Source organism: Gopherus evgoodei, chromosome 8, assembly GCF_007399415.2.
Source record: "Gopherus evgoodei ecotype Sinaloan lineage chromosome 8, rGopEvg1_v1.p, whole genome shotgun sequence".
Classification (NCBI taxonomy): Eukaryota; Metazoa; Chordata; order Testudines; family Testudinidae; genus Gopherus; species Gopherus evgoodei.
Window position 1 is genome coordinate 79,592,391 of NC_044329.1, and position 24,793 is coordinate 79,617,183.

Genomic DNA, 24,793 nt, shown 5'->3' on the forward strand with positions numbered 1-24,793 from the left:
TAGGTCTGGGAAAGCCGCTGCCCCGGCCGGGCGGGGGGCCGGGCTGCCTCAGCCGCAGCCCGGGGGCAGCGCAGGGGGTCCCTTCGCGCGGGGGTGTGGGTGTGTGAGGAGCTTGCGGGCTGTTGGGGATGCTTGTTTGGCAGCCTCCCTGCTGCCTGTGTTCGCGGCGTTGGGCTGCTCGGCGCTTTTCCTGGCTCTGCCGCTGCCCGTGAGCAGCTGACCTCACGCCCCCGAGCAGGACTTCGGGGGCGTCCCCGCCTCGAGCGGGGTGTTTGCTGGCCGCAGCCCTTCGGGCTGGCCGAGCGGGGTCCCTGCTGGGGGCCTGTCCGCGGTGAGCCCGGCGCACGCCCTGCGCTTGGAGCTGCGCGCCCTCGGGGTGCCCCGCTCGGCATCATCCTAAGGGAGGAGGAAGTAGCGCGCGTGTAGTCCCGAGGAGGCTCACCGCAAGTGCGTTCACCCTCTCTCCCATGGGCCCGTCTCCGCTGGGTTTGGGTGTCTCCGCACTTCAGCTGCGGTGTGGCGGAACATTGATGGGAGCTGAGTCACAGGGCACAGTCTCCCCCGTTACACCCCTGTCACGCTCGCTGTTCCCGAAGAAGAACTTGACTTCGTTGGAATCTGGGAGTAATTAACGGCAGAATTTTATGCTCTGACAATTAAGTTGGCCCTCTGACATTTTCTATGTAGGCTGTGGACTCAGGAAAAGACTGACTGTAGTTGGAGCATATTGTCTTCTGTCACATTCTTTGCTGTTGTGCAAACATTGCTATTGTTATTGGCGTGATTTGTTCGCCATGACGGTTTGAATCTTGGTAGGTTTAGATTTTAATAAACAAAAACATTATTTTAAACAGTAGGGACTGCTTATCACTTACACTGGTGCATCCTATTGGTTTTTAATTGGGTGGCACCACTATAACAGAGCAAATTAGGGGCCTTATATTTAGCACAAACTTGGGTCTTGTACTTTGGTAGCAAAGATTTTTTTATTATTTTTAATATTTTTTGGGATTTGTTTACAGTTCTGTGTGTAACTTAGTGACTTTGGGAATGTATTTAACTTGTTTGTGTATTTCTTTTCCCATACATAAAAAGAGGATAATAATGTCCACTGGTATGATAAATATTTCAGTTAATTAATGTTTGTAAAGAATCCCCTGTAGATGAGGGAATGTTGGTAGTGTAAAGCACTGTATTTGAAAAAATACTGGAACTATGAGGCAGGCAGCTTTCCTATTAAATGCTACAGGTGTTTTAATGCAAATTCTTTTGTTTTTCAGGCCCATATGTTAAAGAAAGCTACAGAAGTTTGTAGTCCATTAGTGACTGTATATAAAGACATCAAGTCAAATTCACTATTGATATAAACTGGAACTTCATCATGCCAGCAGTGAATTTGGCTTATGAACTTTCTAGTGTAGTATTGCAGTGTATGATTTTACAATGTTTAGTGTATTGGAAGATAGAACAAATACCAGTGGTATGTCATTTTAGTAGAATTTCATTGATACAGTATAGAAAAAGATAGCTTTTTGGTTGTTGACACATGGGATTTACTGCTGCATATTTTGCAGTGAAAGTACTGCAATTCAGTAACTCCAGATTTGTAAGTATTTACTATTTCTGTGAATAACAATAATCGAAGTACTGCAATGTGTGCAATTAAAGGAGAGTTAAATATAAGTAAAAAAACATTGGACCTTTCACAACCTCAGCTTCATGTATAGTTGCAAAGTTATGTCACTCGAAATTGAGCGGCATTGAGGGAGGTTGTGATTGTTCTCAAAATAGCAAAAATCCTGACTAAGTTGTTAACTTATGCTTGAAACACCCCTATTTAAGGCACATATGTGTGCGCATTGCCTTTTTCCCTCTTTCTGTCCTTGCGTTTACTTTCCATGGTAAACTCCAGGATATTGATCAAAATGACATAATTCTGAGTGACATTAGTTCTATAAATCATTATTATTAATTCATTTTAACTTTTCTATGCATCATTTTATTCTCCAATAGGTGTCAATCAATATAATTTAGTTTTACTAAGAAATATTTTTATATGACTCCTGTTTCTTGCATGCAGATAGTCATTGTAATCTGTTTAATAAAATGAAAATAGTCTGATTTCCCCCCCCCCCTTCTACTTAGAAATAAATAGTCCTGTCCACCTCTGTTTGAACATATATTATTTACCTTTGTGGCTGGGGCTGAGGCTTGGATGTCAGGGCAAGCTGGCTGAAACTCAAACTAGATAAGATCTCGAAAATGCTAATTGACTGTGTAAATAGCAGAAGAAAGGCTGGAGATGACAATTGGCTCCCTTCATGGAGGAAGTGTGCCCACTTTTTGTTACTAATGTCCAAAGCCTCAGGGTCTGATTAGTCTAAAGATGAGTCTGAAGGCTCGGATAGCAGCAATGCTCAGGATTGCTTTTTATGAAACACGCACATCTTAAAAGTTGAACTACCCAGTAACTAAAACTAATGCAAAGTATATATTCTCATTTCTTTAGTAGCCCTTATTGCAAAAAGTATCTTACCTACTGAATTCCAGGTACTGATTGGTTTTAACTAGAGCTGTATAAAGATGTTCTCAGCAAGAACTTCCATGAAAGTTTTCATGGAAAAATGGATTCTTTAGAACAACTTTCATTTAACCTCTAAAGTGGTAGATGGTTTGTATCCTGGCTACTGGAGAGATTGACCCTCTTTCTGGAAGATACTGCTGCAGTTGAAATCAGCTGAGGTGTATGAACTGAAAACTCCTTGGTTTAATCAGGAGGGGTTTGGAGGTATACTGTTTGTTTCAATGAAGGTCCTCAGTGCAGGGGTCTGGACTTGATGACCTCTTGAGGTCCCTTCTAGCACTACACTTAAATGACTTCAGTTCTGGAACTTGCTTCCCTCAGTTGTTTGCTCAAACCCAAATTTGAGGTCTTTGAGGTCACACTTTAGAGTTTCTTTTATCTCCGGCTTTTTTCTGTAAAAGTGGGGTTTAATGGGTGATCGGAGAGTTCTAGTTGGGAGGGGGTTCATGTTGGGCACTTGTGCTAATACACATTTGATTATTTAGCTTTTGGACATGTATCCAGAACTTCAGACAGTCGGTCAGATTATGTGAATAAAAATGTATTTTAAATGATCATGCCTCTTTCTTTTAACAAACACAACTTCAGCATAATAAGAATGTAAAGACTTCCATAGTGGGTTAGACCATGGTCCATCTTTCCTAGTATCCTGTCTCTGACAGTGGCCTGTACCAGAGCTTCAGGGGAGTGTACAGAACAGGGAAATTTGGAGTAATCCACTTCTGGTAGTCAGAAGTGGAGGGTCAGCCTGAGCATGGGGTTGTGACCTTGATCATCTTGGCTAGTAGCCGTTGATGGACCTATCCTTCATTAACTTATCCTGTTCTTTTTTGAATCCAATTATACTTTTGGCCATCATAACATTCCCATGGTTATAATTGCCACAAGGTAGTTCTGCATTGTAATTTTTCAACACTAGCTCGTGTTTGTATTGAACTTACTGCTTATTAATTTCATCAGGTGACCCCTAGCTTTGGTATAATGTGAAAGGGTAAATAATACATCCTTATTCACTTTTTCCACACCACTCATTTTATAGACTTATATCGTATTCCCTGCACCCCTGACCTCCCTTAATCATCTATTTTCTAAACTAAATAGGCTTCATCTTATTTTCCCTTTTGGCATGACAAGGAAATGGAAAACATCCTTTAAACATCAGTATTATCAAGTGATACCCAGAGGAATAGTGTTTGTAAGTTAAGTGGAAAACCAGCAGGGGGAACACCAAACACTATTCATGTAGGCTCTTCTAACTAATTGCAACTAGTTAAATTTGGGGGTTGTGCGTCTAATAGTATTTCTTCAAAGGTGAACTGTAGTCCACAAGATAAAATTGCAGGGCTTTGATGCTAAGGCACTTTAACTTGTTGTGCTTTTCTATCACTGTGCTTTAAATTCAGCCTTGGCATTGCTGGCATGTCGACCATTGATTTGAATGAGAGTTATGCCTGCATAAATTGTGCCAGAGTTGAATTTAGTCCATGTTTTAGGGTTTACCTAAGACGCACAAGTGAAATTGCTCTTTAAAAATATTTGAAAGTTAGTATTCAGGCATTTAAAGTTGAGGGAGATTTTATGATAAATTGTTAAATGCATTTAACCTGGGCAATGGTATAACATACTTCTACAATGTTGGAGCTAAAGTTGTCAGGATTTCTACTGTATATCACCAGGGAACTTAAGCTCCCTCAAAACCATTCCTGCTGTTTAAAATTGCCATAAGATTTTTGCTACAGAAGGGAATATTTTTAGATACGGAAGTTCACCCTTTCATATTTAAGGGAATTGTTAATGTCCTTGACCCATGGTTTGCTTATTTTATCAAAGGTCAAACAAATGATTTTCCATTTTGGTCTGTACTGATCTGCTTGCTGGTTTCTTCTGTGCTATGAGGTACTTACTAAAAAAAGCATTATTTTTGATGGTCATGTGTATGCTACACTCAGCCATTACTGTTTCAGTAGGGTGTGTGAAACTTGGAGAAAACTGAAATTAACTAGAGCTTTTAAAAATATTTTTCTAGTACTTTATAATGTTTTCTTTGATAATTTGGTTGCCAAATATATATTTATCTTAAATGAATTATCTAAGTGCATACAATTTATCCAGAGTATAATTTTTTTTTTGTGGGCTCTAGATTAGAAATAGCTTTCCAGTGCATTTTTGATATGGACCTTTAATTCTAAAGGATGTATGTATACAATAAATATGGGATTATTTCTTCCATAGCTCTAATATGTATTGGACTTTAATAAATGTGCAGTAGCATTTAACAACTTCTTTAGTAGTATATTTATAGCTAAGCATACCTTAATCCACTAAGAAGTAGTAAAGTGGAAATTGCTTTTATTCTATAACTGTGGAAAGCCATCACACAGAAGTGGCGATTATCCAGTAGAGCAGTATTGTGACAGCAGCAATTAGCTTTGTTCATAGCCAAATTGAAACAAATGAACACAACACTGGAAGTCCCTTGAGGGATGAACATTGGAGTAGTTTCTTGGTCTCTTTCCGTCCCAGAATTTCTTGTTTGCTAATTTGACAAAAGAGAGAATTTCTTAAATCATCATTTGTCATTGTAAGCAAGGTCCTTAGGTTTTGCTGAATGCAAAGTCTCCAATTTGTAAAGTTCAGCAGAGCAGACTCTTATAGTCCTGAGAGAGAAACTTTTTTTTAATTGATAAGTTGTATGCTAGTTTATGACAGCATTTATAAAGAAATAAGTGTTTTTTTTGTGGGGAAACTGAGATATATCAGTATTGTTTCACATGTGCATGGTGTGACTGGTGCTTATAAATGGATCATTTTTAATTATTTTTTTTGCCATTGCCAAAATTCATTCACTGCAATAAGTATTTCTTAATAGTGTCTAACTTAAGTAATACAGGTGACTCAAGTTAGTTTTTGTGTTATTGTAACAGTATGTCACAAGATGGAGAGAAAATTCAACTGCGGGGGGACAACTCCCATTTTAAAAGGGTGCCTCTGTGACCTTGAAAAGACTGGTTTAGATTCCAGGAGAATGGCTTATCTAAAGGTCATGAGCTGAAGCTGGTTAAATTTAGGACTAACATACATTGTTTTTCTGTAGGCAAAGACAGTGGGATCTGCAGACTGTGAAGTAATTTTTATGATGATGAGGAAAAGATGATGGAAATTCATTTAAAGCTTATGCTATATCTTCCTCTGCATACATATGCATTTCCCAATGAAATCAGTGACGTCTTTGTGTACATCAGGGCAATAAAAACTTCTTCTTTAATGTCCAACATTCTTAACACATACCATGTATTTGCTTGTATTCTTCTTGTCAAGAGCCAGGTAGGTAGACTAGGGGACTAAGGGTTTATCTACATGTGAAAGATGTTGCAGATTGACCTGAGTTACTTTCTGATAAAATGCCTTACATCCACGTGCTGGAGTTCTTGTTGCGAATCACAAGGTAAAACACCAGATGATAAGAAACCCACTTTCGAAGCAGGTTTACTATTTGAGGTTTAATAAACTGTGAGATGAGTTTACCAGCAACAAAGAGGTCTGGCTGCATCCCCATCCTGAAACAACTGTTCTGCATCTGGAAATCCTCTCCCTGGTATCCTACACTGCTTTGCTGGCTACCTGGATTGGCCTATCTGTTTTACCTGTGTGCTCTCTGTTCTCCTGGGTTATTGTGACCAGATATTATTTCTCTGTTAAAATGTTGGCCACAGCCAGAAGAGGCACTTTGTGACTACAGCTTATGGCAGATTCACACATATCAAGTAAAACACTGATTATCCAGCAGCCATGCACTGTGCTTCTTGTGGTCCTGTCGTAAGAATATTAGGGACATAATAAGGTTTTTGGAAGAGCTTGTGTGATCTGCAGCTACTATGATTAGCTGGACCATATTTTTGACAGAGATGCCACCACTGAACCACAGCATATTATGGACTCCATTGAGGATACCCTGGCAGATGCAGATCCAGAGGGATTTATCCTAAAATCCAGGATCTCATCGACCCACTGAACCCCGAGTCAGAGATCCAGAAGTCCTCCGCTCAAAATCACAAGCAGAGGACCAACCTGAATCTTAGGTGGAAACCCAGTTTGGGGAGGAAACCTCTTCCAATGAGTGTGATGTGCTATATTACAATACAACTGTATCGGCTGATTTAAACAACTTACCGTATATACTCGTTCATAAGCTGAATATCTTTGGTAAAAAAGTGATGCATCAAACAGCGGGGTCAGCTTATAAATGGGTCTACACCAAATTTTTATGATTTAAAACTCTATGGAATCATTGAATTGGATATCTAATACATTGTCATTTTGTTTACCTGGAGCATCTGCAGGCATAGAGCTCCTCAGCTCCCTGTGGCCGCAGTTCACCATTCCCAGCCAACGGGAGCTGTGGGAAGTAGCATGCCACTTCCTGCAGCTCCTATTTGCTGGGAATGGCTGCCTGCAGATGCTCCAAGTAAACAAAACGTCCCGACCTGCCAGTGTTTTACCCTGACGAGCTCGGAGCCAAAGTTTTCCAACCCCTGAAATATAGGGTCAGCTTATGAAAGGGTCATACAGTTTTTGCTATTTTTACCTATCTATTTTGGGGGGTCGGCTTATAAACGAACGGGCTAATAAATGAGTATATATGGGAGATACTGTCAGGATGCCACCATGTTGGGCTATCCTCCCTCCACTTCCTCAGGTTTTAATCTCCAACATCCCTGATGTTCAAAATGAGGGCTGTGCCAGAGAGTTTAAAAACTCTGTACTGTTTATTTCTCTGAAATATGCAAACATAGCCACCACTCAGTCTTACCAGGTCCCACCCCCACAGCATTTACCATGGTGCTTATTGCTCCATCTCTCTCCTGTCAACAGCCCTCCCCTTCCTTCTGTTCAAGAGCGCACCATCATGTGGGTAAAAATGAGAGTGAAAGGAGGGCACACTTCTTGTAGCAGCAGACACAGGAAAGAAAAAGCACTACAAACACTTTTCTGACTCTCCGTTTTATTAATGCCTTCCTTCAACTTTGAGCAAACTTGAGTTCTTTTGAGGTAAATCATCCAACTCATGTTACACAGACATTTCAAAAAGGAAAGGGATTTTAAGGCATTCAAGTATGCCCCTCATTGGGTTACTATGGAATTGTTTTTATTTTTTGCTTCATTTCATGCTGATCCTCGGGTGTCTGAGAGAGAGAACGATAGTGCTCTGTTTTGGCATGCTGACTGCACAGCAGTGCAGCTTTCTCAGCATTGCTCGTATACCTTGAGGTTCCTTTCCACTTCTGCACAAGCTCTCAGAGCACCACCCCGGCAAGTAATAGTATGGCATGTTGTCCCGGTTTGCACATTGCTCTTTTTTTTTTTTTTTTTTTTTTTTTAACAAAATCATTTTCTGCTGTTTGGGAATATGCCACAGGGTAACATCCTTCAAAATAAAGACAGGCTACCAAGGTGTGCATGCAGTTACTAGCCTGCATCTGCTGCTCTCCCTCCCCTGCCTCAAACTCAATCCCCAGCCTGCCAGCATGCTGCAGAGGTACATGTGCAATTAATGGCCTCTCCCTGCTGGCCTGTCTTCCTCTCTGCCCTGCCACTGGCAGTCTGCAAAGGTGCACATGCAATTAGTAACTTCCCTCCAGGTGACCTAACCCATCCTCCAACCACCTCTCATCACCACAGGCCCAGCAGTCCTACACAAACAGGGAAGAATGTCTGAAAACATCTTACCATCTCCAAGCTCACTGAAGACTGGGGAGAGTCTTTAGGAAAGAGATTCCAAAACTGGGGAAAAAGCAGCATTTTATCACTGTTGGCATAGAGAGTACAATTTGGACAATAACTTATTTTCCCCCTCTTTCCCTCCATAGCACCTAATACATTGGCATGACCATGGACAGGGGTACTATCAGTGAGTGAATACCTGACCAATCTACATATAAAGAGAGAGAGGGAAGGTTTCCTTAAGCACGCTAGAGGAGAAAAAGGACAGGGCACTGGCTAGTACTTCGCAGGCACAGTTGCTGAGGATCATGGAGAGGCAGACAACCCTAATGGAGAGTATAATGTCATTATACTGAAGGACCCCACCCCAACCTATTCGTATTTTGCAGCCCTCTCCCTCAGAACTCTGTATGCCAGGATACACCCTTCACTTTAACTTCAAGGAACAGGCCCTCTCCTCAAAATTCCATGTCACCAGATAGATAACAAGGAGAACAGTGCATACTGGGAGAACCCCCTTCACTCTCTCATTCACAGGACTCAGGCCCTTCTACCTCTGTTCCACATCCCAAGATGCATAGAACATTTCTGACCCACACTCCAAAACCTACACAAATCTGTAACCACAAAAACACTAATTTGAATGCATGCTGAACTTTTTTTAACCTTTTGCACTGGGTTTAACTTTGTACTCTTGTGTATGTCCAATAACATTTTTTTTTATTAAATAATGTTCAACTTGGTGTGGTTATTTAATTATTGAAAATGGCATGGCATTTTTTGAAAATTTCACGGGAGCCTTGCCCAATAAGTAACACATCCACCTGTGCTATAATAGACACCCCTGAAGGATGATAACCTCCTCACATGAAGCTTGTTAAAATCCTTTTACAGAGGTTTTAAGCTTTGTAGAATGGTATGATAAAAATCATGATAAAAGCCATACAAAAGTGCATACGTTTACAAGTTTGCCTAAGCCTCAAAAACATAATACATCCCTGACACTGTCCCTGATCAATTGTGGCATTTCACAGAGGCCGCCTCTCTGGTTGTTCAAAATGTTCAGCAAGTCTTCCCACTTCGTCCTCCCATCTTCTGGAAAGACACTCTCATTCCTCGAACATATGTTCTGCAAACACAGCCAGCAGCTATCACACGAGGCAGATACTACTCATCAGCCACCAGCCTCAACATCCAGCACCTTCATCTATCTTACCATCTTCCAAATGCACACTCCACTGCCATTCTGCAGCTGCATAGGGTATATTTATATGAGTCCTTTCAGCTATTCAAGTGTCCAGTTTCATAAGCAAGAGAAGCAGAGGGTAAATTCAGTCTCCCAGTGTGACTGGAGGAATGTCAACATCATGTGTCCACAGAGACAATAGGAGCAGAAGCTCCATTTCTCATTGCAGACAACAGACTAGGATTTCTAAAGATCATGGTATCATGAACCTTTTCAGCCCAGCCCACATATTATTGGTGAACCTTCCACAGTGATCAACCAGACCAGGAGCACCGTGGAGAAACAGCTCTTTCTGTTGATGGAGTCTGAGGCCTGCTTGGGTCTGTGGGGTAAAGAATGGGCACATGAGTCCTTTTAATGGTCCTAGTACAATTTGGTAACTCCAGCTGTGCAAGTCCATCAGTAGCTTTGTATGCATTGCCTAGCCATGTTACCTGGGGGAACAGCACTTCCTTGATAGCAGGCCACAGCTATGTTACAACTGCCCTAATGGCTGATCTACCAGCACCAAACTGGTTAGATACTTACAGGTAGAAATTAGGAGATGACGAGCTTCCAGATAACAATGGTCGTGTGCTTCTCTACACTGAGGGGAACTCTCCTGTAGTTGTTCCACAGTTGCAGCTCCAGGGTGAGCTCTGCATAGGTTTCTAAGAAGGTGGCCTTTGACATCCTGGAGTTCAGCAACCATTACTGGTCATGCCAGGCTGTATCACTATCCTGTCCCACCAGTCAATGCTTGTTGGCCGAGTCCTTTAGCAGTGGTTTGCATGGTGGATTGAGAAAAATCCCAGAATGCACAGAGCCTGTTGGCAGATCATTGCGCTATGGGCTGTCTGCCTAGAATGCTGAGCACTTATTTTGAAACAATTCAGGGTCATGTAGATTTACTGATCCCAAAGGAAGATAGTTTAACTGGGAATAACATGCATTGTGGATGTACTGCTCAAAAAACAGCTTATCTGTGTTAAGTGATTCAGAACAACAAAACCCCCATAACTTTCAAATGTAGACATGCTCTGAATGTTTTAATCTTCCTTAAATTTACAGAAGCGTTGGAGTTATACTAGGGATAAATTTGGTCCAATGTACTTGAGAACCATGGTAGTATCGTATTAACAATAGTCTTAAAATACTTTGTATTTTAGTTATGACAGGTTAGGCAAATTTTGTTACGATTTACAAAATTGCTCTTCTGAGTTCTTGAGAAGGCTTCTCTTTGGTATGACTGCTACAGTTCACATGAAAAGGCCAAATCATCTCCCCCACATGCAGCTAGTACTGTGTGCTAAGAAAGTCTCCAGAGGTCAATAGGGATCAGTTCCTCTTAAGGGCCCTGAGCAGTGGTGGAGCCACAGTTGCTATAACTTGTTCTTTTCCTCTACTACCTTCTTGAATAGGGAGTTATACCCAGCATATCCCAATAGTTATAGATCCAGTGGCCTTGGTTCACCCAGCCAAAAGTTCACTAGGGTGCAAAGATCCCCTGCTGAGCCAGTCTCCATGGGTTATAAGGTTTGCATACAGTTTGTGTAGGCTCATAGACTTCTTGCAGTCTTCCTATCCCACTCCTTCTGATCCTTGCACTCATAACTAATTACATGCTGTTTGGGGCTTTTTGCATCCCATATGGAGAAATGAGTTTTTTAAAATGTTTATTAGGCAATTGAAAGTCATCCCTTTTCCTAAAAAAAATCCCAAGTTTTTCACAAGTTATTGTCAGTCGAATTGAGTGGCATGTGCAGGTAATGCACAGAAATTTGCCAAATCCTCTTGCACACTGGTTTGAAACATGCCTTTATTTTCCTATGTTCATTTTTTAAGAACAGATATCTTACTTCAACTTAACTGTGCTTTTCTGCATAATAAATAGACCACAATGATTATCGGGCAGACAATTTGTGGGAGGATAGATAACGCTTACTCAAAGGGAAGCACCTTTTGACTCACTGGTAAAACAATGTTGCACTATAAGGTCTTCCCCACATATGTGGGAGAAGTTTCCTAACTCATAAATGTGCTTCTGAAGATTTAGAGATGAATTATTGACTGATGATTATCTTAATGGGATTTTTGCTTAGCAGCTTTAGAAAATAAACTGTTATGCTTTCTTTCTAAAGTATGTATTTTAGTGAGTAAAATTCAGTAAACGTTGCTCCAGAGTGAAACTTTTATCTCTTATTGATCTTATAAACATTTTAATGCATCTTTTTGCCATTTTTATATAACTGTTTCCTAATATTGTAATCCATTTATCTTCACTTTTAATTTCCTGTTGCACATGACCATGGGGAAGTTTGTTTGTAAAAAGTTTGCTCACTTTTTCCCTGCCTCGGTATTCTTTGTGTGCAAACTTGCAAACAATCATTATTTTACTTCCTTAAGGGAAAATGGCTCCTACCCCAGATTTAAATCCACCAAAGATTAATGCAGTTTATTTTCTGATAGGGAGTTCTTCCATTAGGACTTGTTTTACATAATCTTTTGCTATGTATGAAAAAAATTGCATCAAGGATTTGTAAGAGAGTGCCTTCGATGAGATCTTACCTAGACAGGACCTGGGTGGAGGTAAGGTTCCATCCTGCTGTGACTCTGTTGCTATGACTGGCCGTAAGAAGATGATGCCTTATCCAGGGTTACAGCAAAGGTTCTCGATATGTATGTTTGAGCGATTATCATTTTGGCTTAGGTGTGCAATTAGGGACCGAGCCAAATAAAACCAAGATTAATGGTGTTTGTGTGAGGTAGTTGGCAAGCATTGTATTTGTAGAGAGTAAAGTACTCTAATGCCAGGAAACTTATTCTGTTTCCAATTAGAAATCATAAAAATAAGGTGATTAGGCCAAAGAAACGTAACTTTTGAAGGGGAAAGGTTGCATAGACCTATTCCTTAGAGCCTGCTAACCTTTTTGATGGTTTCTAGGTCTGTCCTGCAGATCTCTGTGCTGTAGTTACTGTTTTGTTTATTGTTTTTATTAAGCATTTTTGAAAATTTTACCCTAAGTTTGGAGCCTAATTCCCATTTTCAAAAATGGCTTCGGCTCCTATTGACTTACAATGGAATTTGGCCTCCTAGGCTCTCACTGACTTTTAATGAGACTTAAGTTATTTTTGAAAATGGGACTTAGGCCCTTAAGTCACTTTGATATGTTTGAAAATGTTGCCCTCACTCTAAAACAGGGGTCGGCAACCTTTCAGAAGTGATGCGCCGAGTCTTCATTTATTCACTCTGATTTAAGATTTCGCGTGCTGATAATACATTTTAATGTTTTTAGAAGGTCTCTTTCTATAAGTCTATAATATACAGGTAAACTATTGTTGTATGTAAAGTAAATAAGGTTTTTAAAATGTTTTAAGAAGCTTCATTTAAAATTACATTAAAATGCAGAGCCCCCCGGACAGGTGGCCAGGATCCGGACAGAGTGACTGCCACTGAAAATCAGCTCGTGTGTGCCTTTGGCACATTATCATCTAATATGTCATCAGACTTTTTTGCTTCTTCTTCCACCCACTGCAATTACTTGAACTGTCAACAAGAAAACAGCTATACAACTTTGCTAATGCTATTACACGTTAAGGGCAGAGGTATTTTTTTTAATGATTGTTCATAGTCTTTTTCTGTTGCATTTATCACATAACATCTGAGCATCTCACAGTCTTGAAAAGAACTACTCTCACCGCAACCCTGTGAGATAAGTTAATATGATCTGTCTAGATCAATGGTTCCCAAACTTGTTCTGCCGCTTGGTTAGGGAAAGCCCTTGACGGGCCGGACTGGTTTGTTTACCTGCCACATCTGCAGGTTCGGCCAGTCATGGCTCCCATGGGCCGTGGTTCACTGCTCCAGGCCAATGGGAGTTGCTGGAAGCGGCGCGGGCTGAGGGACGTACTGGCTGCCGCTTCCAGCAGCTTCCATTGGCCTGGAGCAGCGAACCGCGGCCAGTGGGAGCCACGATCGTCCAAACCTGCGGATGTGGCAGGTTAACAAACCGTCCCGTCCCATCAGGGGCTTTCCCTAAACAAGCAACGGAACAAGTTTGGGAACCACTGGTCTAGATACTTATATGACCTTATCACTCTAATGTCAGAATACCTATAATTATCCCCATTTGCAGATGGGAGAATTGAGTAACCCAGTTTTCCACACAAAATCTGTGGCAGAGTTGTGATTAGATCAGTTGAGTCACAGTCTAGTACATTAGGCACAGACCATCACAAGATCAGTCTTGATCTCCTTTAGAGCTGCTGTGATCCATGGTGTCACTGAAGGCTCCATCTCAGAGGAGAAGAGCTCTGATTTAGTACTTACAACTCAGGTTATGTGTGAGGTGCCTGCCACTAGTCCCATTTTAAATTTGTCTTTTTGTCAAATTCTATAGTCAGTGCCATACACTCTCCCTTCTCCTGATGCACTCCCATGATCCCCAGGAATTGCTGCCTTATTGTAAAGAGAATTCTGCATGCTCTGGCCTACTTCTCTTTGAGGAGACACTCATGTACTCCTGTTGAGAGGACTTTCTCATCTGTACTTCCACCTGAAGAGAGCCTCCTATGCCTGAATATGAGGAGTTACCTCCATGTCCCCCCGATTCTCTTAGACATCTCAAGTGCTTGTTTCATGTGCATTATCCCTTAGTTCCCATAGCAAAGAAACCCTGCCCTTACCCTAGAAAGAGCTGCCCCCCCAGTTTGCTCTCTAGGAAAAATCTCTAACCTACAAGAAGATAGACTAGAAGAAGAAAAACTATTCTTTTGCATTCAGGCCCTATCCTGCAGTGGTGGTTCAGTCAAAACTCCCACATTGTCTGGTTTAATGATTTTGCTTTTCTGATGTAAACTCACAACAATTAAAGTGAATTGACAGCAAATCCTGTGTAGGCTGAAAGGAAACTTGAGTGTACATTGAGAATGGCTGTCTCCGATCCTAGCCAGACCTTTGTGCCAAATGTGTGCAATATTCGTGCTGTGGTGCACGTGATTTGCAGCTATCAGGGCCTTGCAAGCAAAAAAGATGAAATTGTCTAATTCTTTCAGGGACCAATTGTGCATGTTTTGTAGCTTCCTGTAATTTGACAGAACATATTGTAAAACATTAGTGTACAAATAAACAAAATGTTAAAACAAAAGCAATCTGGAATAGAGGGGGCACAGTTTTTAAGTGGCATAAAGAGGCTTTATTTGGCTCTGTTCCAGTTCCCATAGCCTTTTACTGTGACTCGTTGAAATGTCCCATTACAAGCACAGCAGCATATGAACTGCTAGGCATCAGAATAACTTTTTCCCTGGGCTTTTGATATCAGGATATTTAGTTTTATTACTCTCCTTATTCCCTGGAAATGAAACTGCTTTGGTGTTTATAAAGCAGAATCAGTCTCCTTAATAGTTTATAAATAAGTTACTGTTTAAGTTTTGCACAGTGGGACTTGCGTGCATACCTTGGATGTAGACATGAAAACAATTGATGTGCATTTTGAATCCCACAATAATATTTGCAAATACAGTTAGTCTGCCTTCCAGCCTTTACATATGCAAATCATACAGTATTTAGAGAATAAGTGTCATCAAGTTTTAAAAAAAGACATATCCTGAAAAATGGATGTTGAATAGGATTGGGGTTATAATATTTCTCTTTCAATACACAAAGTGAAACATGGTTTTTGAATGCTTGTATAACTGAATCTAGCATCTAAATTGGGCTTGGGCATACCTGATTAAACAATTGGCTTTTTATTTGTGAAGTGGAATGCACATTTTATTGTATAAAGAACCAATGGGAGCATGGTTAAATAAGTAAAATGGTTGTCATGTTTAAAACAAACAAAAAGTGTAAAAGCTTTGACCTTGAAGGGCTTTGTTGGATGCCCTAGAAACTTGGGTTTCCGTTGCTATGGCAAAACAACTCGGACAAATCCTGCTTGCCTCTCCTGAGTAGTTCCCATTGAAGTCAGTGATTAAGGTGAATAGGATTTGGCTCACATTGGTAACCAAAAGGTTTGAGCTGTTGCAATATGATGGGAGGAGAGTCTCTTGTGCTGTGGTATTTTACCTTTTGAAGTTAACAACCTCAGCTTGTGAGCAAGGAAGGGAGACAGCATGAAAGAAAGCCTGTTCTGGTAAGGGAAAGAGGAAGTGGAAGCTATTCTTCAGTCAGTGAAGGAAAAGGCTACAAGAGGAAGATGATAGAGGGAATGGATTTTAAAGCAAAGCCAGGACATACATATGGAGGGTAGGATATAATTAAAGAAACAGATTGTGACATTTGGGGAAAAAGCATTTGGAGGAACAGAAATAAAAGGTCAAATTAGAGCATTAAGGACCTGGTTGAACAATGAGTATGTCCAACTCTCATGCAATGCAAGTCCAAAATAGGAAACGGACACACCCCAGAATTTTTCTGTGGCCTCATGTAGACATGTTTATCACTGTGCTGGGCCTTAGAGAAAAAGGAGTAGTAGGGAGAAGTAGCTTGAAGAATTAGAAGAAAGGAGAAAAGTTGCTAGTAGGAATATGATGCAGTAGTCATTTAGCTAAAATATAGAAGTAGACCAAGTAAAAGTGTGCTTGGGTATTCAGTATGCAGAGCTTGGAAGTCTCTGTCAGTGAGAACAGGAAGCCGCCTATGAGAGAGACATGTTTAAGTAAGGACATTATCTGAAGCAGGATGCTTTCACTTCTGAAAACCTTGAGCAAGTTTTTGTATTAAAACTGACTTTCTCACACAGTCTTTATGCTGACGCAGAATATAGTTTTAGAGACTCTCCTGTGAGAAGCCTGGAAGTTCTGGGGAAATTTGATTTTTAGATACTTATAAAGAAACAAATATGAAGCAAATGTAAAGGTAGAGAAGTTAGTGAGATATTGTAGTGAACTGTCTTGTATGTGTTTTTACCACTTTGTTCTAGCAGAGTGGCATCAGCTTTTCTCTGCTGTCTGCCATAGACTGTGCTAGCAGATAACAAATTCTTCAAGAGGTAGTGAGAGTTGTACTTTTGGAGGGAGGAGGATCGGAGATCTATCCCTGCTGTTACCTTGTGATTCAGAACAGCCATAGTGTTCAGCATAGTGACAACCATCTAGGAACTTCATGGTTATGTTTTTTGTTTTGTTTTTTGTTTTTTTACATTGTTTACTGCTTGTATTGTTACATAGACTCAATTTTTCATATATCAAAATACACAAGTTTGCTGAATGTTTCTAACATGCAAATTAAAACTCAGCAATTAATTCAATCTCTCTGCCCCATAATAGTCTTCATTATTGTATAGGTTTTTCACTGAGCCTCTTTCTAGCTCCATTAACATGTAGAATAAATGTTTTTCTTGACTTGAATAGGTGGTGATTACACCTTGATTATCGCTTTTTGTCCCCTTAAACCTGATTCTCATCTGTGGTTATTAGGCGTTTCTTCATCATCATTAGGACCATGGACCTTACTGCAGGAGATCTAAATTAAGTTGATCCTCTTGTCTGTGCCGCCTTGACTGAAAAATCCTCAGTGGACTGGGCTCTAGATGCTCTTCCTTGGCTCTCTATTATAGCTTGAAGGTTGTCTCACATCTTTGGGATGGTGTGCATGAAATCCTCAAAAGTAACACAAGATTTATTAAGAATAAGCAGAGACAATTGAATTCAAACAAGTAAACAGCATGCATGATGTATCTAGTTTTATACTCTGTTTAAGTAATCTAGATGTATTCCCTGTGTGTCATTTTAGGAAAATAGCATATTTTGCTTTTCTACAGTATGTTTTTTTTGTGGTCCAGTTTGTCTCTGAGACCCTTTTTGGCAGCCAGGGTTGGAGATGCAAATTCTGCTTTTGGATGTTTCATGTCATCCTCTCTCACTCTTCCTCACTGGGATCCTTCAGTTATCACAGTTTTGATTTGCCCTCCTGTGACCTTGCTCACAAAAGTAATTATCCAGGTGTACCCTTGTGGGTATGGGTCTCTTGTAAATGTCTCTTGTCTCAACTCCACTTTGCCACTATAGTTATATAGTTTAGGTTCCTGTTTTTCTGTACATTTTCACATCTTAATTCAAAGCAGTCATCCCTCCCACTTAATGGGCTGTCTGTTCTTTGTGCTGTGCTAACCACCAGACTTTCACATGTTAATTTTGCTGACAGTAGGCTTTAACCTGCAACTGGAGTCCTTTATGTTTTGCATTAGAGTTTAAACACAAAGGACTCATTTTAAAATGTTGATTTCTCAATATTCATTCTGTTCTATAGCAAATATGCATTAAGACTTCCAAAAGCATTTCTGTATCCAAATCTCATTAAACATACTGAGCCAAATGCATCCCTGGTATAACTCCTTTCAAGTATTTCTCCATTTTATGATACCCTTTCATAAAATGCATGTGCTTCCAGAAAATAGTTTCACTTTTTCATAAATTTCTCCCAAGTTACCTCTTTGGTAAGCATCAGAGCTGTTTTTAACCAGGTTAAACTAGAAACACCTGGAAATCCATGTGACGGTCTAAAGTAGAAAAGCCTTCTGATATTGTCAATTTGATGTCTTTGTATAGCTTCTTTTCTTCCTTTCCTTCTATTTTCATAAAGAGCTGTGAATGGCCTTAACCTATGTAACATACTCTGAAAGCTATTTATCACTAACATGTACTTGCATCTCTGAGGTAAAGATAATGCATTTGCAACGTTGTCCTATATAACTTCTTCAATGTTTAGATTGTTGTAATTTTTAAAGATGTAATTTCATTTCACCAGAGTGTAGCCTAGTGTATGCTTGGGTATTGGTATTTTTCATTTCAATACTGCCCTTAATTGTGCTGTTACACTCGGATTGCTTTAAATCGAAAATCTGTGTAGGTGGGAAATTGAGTATAGTTGAAATTAGATTCCTGAAATTTGCAGTCAAGTTATCTTAAGGCCGGGCCTATGAGTCGTTTCATATTAGCTCTCAGTTGCTCAAAATGTGTTGTACATAGCCCTCCTTTATTTCTGTAAATCTGAAAGAGACAAATTATTTTCTAACAAATCTTCAACTCCCCGTTCTTAGTGCAGCTCAGACCGATTTAGCCATAATCTCCAGAATTCATGCTCTGTGAGCTGGTGAGATCAAGCAGCAGAGTAGAGGTTTAGGGCTTTCTGTTGGATACCCTTCAGCTCCAGTGGGTACCCAGAAATCTTTGTTGATCTGCAGGCTGGGGCAGAGGTACAACTTCTTGTCTCTTCATTGGGCAAAACTGTGTGCCTTCCCCACCCCCCAAGAATGCCATGGAAACCAAATTAAAACTCGTTTGCATAAACCTACATGGTAGTCTCTGTGATTACAGGAAGGGTGGGGGTCTTAAATAATAATGACCATTGTAGCTTTATCTCCTATCTCTCTCTGTGCATGCTACTTTTGCATAGGTCTGTATATTTTAAAAAATTTCATTGTTGGATTATACACTTATGTTAATGAAAGAATGATCTAATCAATGCTTAGGAATTTCTTAGTCAATGTATTATTGAATATGCTCTGTTTAGCTCTTCTGTTTCTAGTCTCTCTCTTCTGGTTTTTCTTTTGTTCATTGTTCGTGAAATGGCTGTGTATAGCAAATTCAAGTTTCAGAGTGTTTATTCATAGACTATTTGCATATATGACATCTTGCAGCACATTTTGATGTTCTCTTATAAATAACTTTGCCTAAAAACTTTGAATTTACTGTATATGATCATTTGTCTTTGCAACTACTCTAAAAAGCTGAGTCAGAAACCAAATACTTTTATTGAACTGATTTAGCTTTCTTTGCATCCAGAGAAATAGCAGCAAATGGTTTCAGCTTCTCTCTGACTTCCAGGATGATGATTCAAGATCCAACATAAATTCTTCATGGCTTACCTTTTGGCATTAAGCCCACTTGATACGGGTCCTTTTGTGGTCAGAATTGCCGTGGTGATTGTTCAATATGCTTGTCAACAGTTTATTGTCTTTGATTAATAAAATCAAAAGGTTAGCCTTAACTTACCATGGACTTTAGGATCTCTCTTGGGTTTGAGGATTAATGTTATGACTGCTTCTTACACTGTATGTGGGGGATGAAGCTGGAATTTAGTTTCAGGACCAGTAGCTTTTATAAGCCTTATAAAATTCTCCAGGGAAGCAGTCATCTTCTGGAGGTTTCCTTTCTTTAAGCTTTTCATTGTCTCCACTACTATATTCGTACTTCTCCAGAATTATTCTCCTGAATTGGCAATCCTCTCTTTTTCTGAGAAGGAATTAAGTTGCTTTGGGTTGTAGTTTCTAAGGAATATCACTGGTAGCTTGGGATATTACAACCAACCTGTGTAATATTTCGGAGGATACAAATACATGTAGCATGCTGTCACTTCAGACATGCAACATACATGATGCATGAAGGCACCTTTAATCCCACAGTTAGGACCAAAAAAAATTCTGTAATTAACAATGGCAGGAATAATCTACTTATGCCAGAAATCTTACCTCCTTAAATATGATGATTTCCTATAAACTATGCCAGCTCAGTGCCCTGAGATCAGCACGGATGCAGAGGGGGATGCAGCACTAAGGAAGGGCACTGATTTAGAGCTGGTTTTATAGTGGCCAAATCAGGCTCTGGATTGTCTCAGGGCCCTATGGGAAAGGAGCCTTCTGTGAGCAGATATACTTTGTTTTGTGTAGAAGGGGGTGGGGCAAATAGTCATAGCCCTGGTCTACACGAGTTTAGGTCGAATTTAGCAGCATTACATTGATTTAACCCTGCACCTGTCCACACGATGAAGCCGTTATTTTTGACTTAAAGGGCTGTCAAAATCGATTTCATTACTCCTCTTGCAGTGAGGGAATTAGTGCTGAAATCGACCTTGCCAGGTCGAATTTGGGGTAGTGTGGATGCAATTCGACGGTATTGGCCTCCGGGAGCTATCCCAGAATGCTCCATTGTGACTGCTCTGGACAGCGCTCTTAACTCAGATGCACTGGCCATGTAGACAGAAAAGGCTCATGAACTTTTGAATCTCATTTCCTGTTTGGCGATCTGCAGACGTGACCATGATGGAGTCCCAGAATCGCAAAAGAGCCCAGCATGGACCGAATGAGAAGTACGGAATCTGTTTGCTGTATGGGGAGACGAAATGCCCAAACATTTGGAAAAAATCTCAAAGGGCATGAAGGACAGAGGCTATAACAGGGACCCGCAGCAGTGCCGTGTGAAACTTAAGGAACTGAGGCAAGCCTACCAAAAAACCAGAGAGGCAAACGGCTTCCAGGTTGAGCTGCATGCCATTCTAGGTCATGCAGCCACCACTACCCTACCCCTGTGCTTTGATTCTGTTAATGGAGTAGCACGCAACAGGGATGCAAGTTTTTTGGGGACGAGGAAGATAGCTCACAGCAAGGAAGCGGAGAAACCATTATCTCTGGACCTGGAGTTAGTACCCCCCAAACCTACTCAAGGCTGCCTTCTGGACCCACCAGGCGTAGAAGGGACCTCTGGTGAGTGTACCTTTTTGTAAATATTATACATGGTTTAAAAGGAGGCATGTTTAATGATTGATTTGCCCTGGCATTCGCGGCCAGTACAGCTACTAGAAAAGTCTGCTAATGTGTCTGGGGATGGAGCGGAAATCCTCCAGGGACATCTCCATAAAGCTCTCCTGGATGTACTCCCAAAGCCTTTTGCAAAAGGTTTCTGGGGAAGGCAGCCTTATTCTGTCCTCCGTGGTAGGACACTTTACCATGCCAGGCCAGTAGCATGTAGTCTGGAATCAGTGCATAGCAAAGCCTGGCAGCGTACGGTCCCAGTGTTTGCTGATATTCAAACAACATCAGTTCTTTATCTCTGTGTTATCCTCAGGAGATATTCCTGGTCACCTGGTTGAAATAGGGTGATTTTATTAAGGGGACATTCAGAGGTGCCCATTCCTCTGGGCTGTTTGCCTGTGTCTGAACAGAAATGTTCCCCACAGTTAGCCACGCGGTGCAGGGAGGGGTGAAGTGATCCTCCCAGAGAACTGGAGGTCTGTGTGAGGGGGTTTAGTTGGGTTTGTGCTGCACGTTAACCTGAAAACCTCAGCCCCTCCTCCTTTCAAATTGCCAACCCATTTTAAATGGCCAACCCAACGGCTGCTTGGGATGGGAAATGAGGGCACTGCTGTTTGAAACCATTCCCATATGTTATGAAGTTAAAGAAGCCAAAAGACTGTGTCTTACCATGGCTGCCTGCAAGCCAAATTCTGTTGCCTGGCCCTGCGTGAAAGATCTCGCACACCAAACTCGCATACCCTCAGTAAGAGGCAAAATGTGACCTTGTGACGAAAGCACATGTGCTATGTAATGTTAACAGCAAGGTTTACTGTGAAAGAGTCTACCCATTTTTCTCTAAAATGTCTTTTTACTGCCACTCTCCTTTTTTTTCCTCAACCAGCTGCAAATGTTCCAACGCTCACACTTACTCTTTCCCAGAAGCTAGCGAAGATTAGAAGACGAAAAAAACGCACTCATGATGAAATGATCTCTGAACTCATGCAGTCCTCCCACACTGAAAGAGCCCAGCAGAATGCATGGAGGCAGACAATGTCAGAGTCCAGGAAAGAACAATATTAATGTGAGGACAGGGTGGCAGGCTGAAGATATGTGGCAGACTGAAGATGATAGGTGGCGTCAGTTTGGTAACAGAAGGCAAGAGGCAATGCTGAGGCTACTGGAGGAACAAACTGATATGCTCCGGCGTATGGCTGAGGTTCAGGAAAGGCAGCTTTAGCACAGACAGCCTCTACAGCCCCTGTGTAACCAACTGCCCTCTTCCCCAAGTTCCATAGCAGCCTCACCCAGATGCCCAAGAACGTGTGGGGGGGGCCCCTCTGGGCAATCAACCACTCCCCCCCCCCAGAGGACTGCCCAAGCAACAGAAAGCTGGCATTCAATAAATTTTATAGTGCAGTGTGGCCTTGTCCTTCTTTCCTCCCCTATCCCTCCCGGGCTACGTTGGCAGTTATCCCCCTATTTGTGTGATGAATTAATAAAGAATGCATGAATGTGAAGCAACAATGACTTTATTGCCTCTACAAGCAGTGATCGAAGTGGGGAGGGGAGGGTGGTTAGCTTACAGAGAAGTAGAGTGAACCAAGGCGGGTGGGGTTTCATCAAGGAGAAGCAGAACTTTCACCCCATGGCCTAGCCAGTCATGAAACTGGTTTTCAAAGCTTCTCTGATGCGCACCATGCCCTCCTGTATTCTAACTGCCCTGGTGTCTGACTGCACGTAATCAGCGGCCAGGTGATTTGCCTCAACCTCCCACCCTACCATAAACGTTTCCCCCTTACTCTCCAAGATACTGTGGAGCGCATAGCAAGCAATAACAACAATGGGAATATTGGTTTCGCTGAGGGCTATCTGAGTTAGTAAACTGCGCCACCCTCCTCTCCTCTCCCCTCCCTTTTAAACGTCCAAATGCACATTCTACCACCATTCTGCACTTGCTCAGTCTATAGTTGATGAGCTCCTTACTACTGTCCAGGGTGCCTGTGTATAGCTTCATGAACCATGGCATTAAGGGGTAGGCTGGGTCCCCAAGGATAACTGTAGGCATTTCAGGGTCCACAACAGTTATTTTCTGGTCTGGGAAGAAAGTCCTTTGCTGCAGCTTTTGAAACAGACCAGAGTTCCTGAAGATGCGAGCGTCATGTACCTTTCCCGGCCATCCCACGTTGATGTCGATGAAATGTCCCTTGTGATCCACCAGTGCTTGCAGCACTATTGAAAAGTACCCCTTGCAGTTTATGTACTCACTGGCTTGGTGCTCTGGTGCCAAGATAGGGATATGGGTTCCGTCTATCGTCCCACCACAGTTAGGGAATCCCATTGCAGCAAAGCCATTCACTATGACCTGCACATTTCCCAGAGTCACTACCCTTGATATCAGCAGCTCTTTGATTGTGTTGGCTACTTGGATCACAGCTGCCCCCACAGTAGATTTACCCACTCCAAATTGATTCCCGACTGACTGGAAGTTTGCAACGCCAGACAGCTACTAGAGGGCTATCACCACTCACTTCTCAACTATGAGGTCTGCTCTCATCTTGGTGGTATTGTGCTTCAGGGCAGGGTAAAGCAAGTCACAAAGTTCCATGAAAGTGCCCTTATGCATGCAAAAATTTCGCAGCCACTGGGAATCGTCTCAGACCCGCAACACTATGCCGTCCCACCAGTCTGTTTCCCAGGCCCAGAATTGGCGTTCCACGGCATGAACCTGCCCCATTAACATCATGATGTCCACATTGCCGGGGCCTATACTTTGAGAGAAGTCTGTGTCGATGTCCTCATCACTATCATCACTGCGCTGCTGTTGCCTCCTCGCCTGGTTTTGCTTTTACAGGTTCTGGTTCTGCATATACTACAGGATAATGCATGTGGTGTTCACAGCACTCATAATTGCGGTGGCGATTTGGGCAGGCTCCATGCTTGCCGTGCTATGGCGTCTGCACTGAAAAAAGGCGTGAAACGATTTGTCTGCTGTTGCTCTGCCAGAGGGAGGGGCAACTGACGACATGGCTTACAGGGTTGGCACACAGAGTGGCCCCCTCAAGGACTGAACTCAAAACCCTGGGTTTAGCAGGCCAGTGCTCAAACCACTGGGCTATTCCTCCCGCTACTATTCACAGAGGGGTGGGGGGAAAGCAAATGAATACCGAACAAATTTGGTCTCTTTATTGTTTTGATCCACTCCATCTCTCTTATACATCTTAGGCTGGCAGCAGACGGTGCAGTACGACTGCTAACCGTTGCCTCTCCTGGATGCTCGCCAGAAGACAGTGCAGTACGACTGCTGGCCATCGCAGTCTCCCATTTATGTCCAGGTGCCTCTGACCAACTTCACTGAGACCGGCCAGGAGCACACGTATGCTCAGGTGCCCCCAACCGACCTTGCTGAGGTTGGCTAAAAGAGTACCCAGGAGACGGCGACGATGGCTACCAGTCATAATGCACCATCTGCTTACAAAAGGCAATGAGCTGCTGCTGTGTAGCAGTGCAGTACCATGTCTGGCAGCACCAAGGAGACGTACAGTGACAGTGAGCTGAGCAGTCTCCATGCTTGCCGTGGTATGTCATCTGCACAGGTAACCCAGGAAAGAAGGCGAGAAATGATTTTTTGCCGTTGCTTTCACGGGGTGGAGAGGCTGACGACATTTACCCAGAACCACCCGTGACAATGTTTTTGCCCTATCAGACATTGGGAGCTTAACCCAGAATTCTGATGGGCGGTGGAGACTGCGG

The 24,793-nt window shown here is 41.9% G+C and overlaps 1 protein-coding gene across 10 annotated transcripts in view; it reads left to right on the top strand.

Annotated features, from left to right (window-relative positions):
• Positions 1-24,793, top strand: part of TGFBR3 (transforming growth factor beta receptor 3) — a 190,669-nt gene that overhangs the window by 210 nt on the left and 165,666 nt on the right. Inside the window, exon 1 of one of the 10 annotated variants that reach the window (XM_030572823.1) lies at positions 15,758-15,777. The exons of 8 other annotated variants lie outside the window; for them this stretch is intronic. The gene's annotated coding sequence lies outside the window, so the exon portion shown is untranslated. Of the gene's footprint in view, positions 1-15,757; positions 15,778-20,789; positions 21,014-24,793 lie in introns of those variants that run through there. One more of the 10 variants, XM_030572822.1, reaches the window with a different exon arrangement.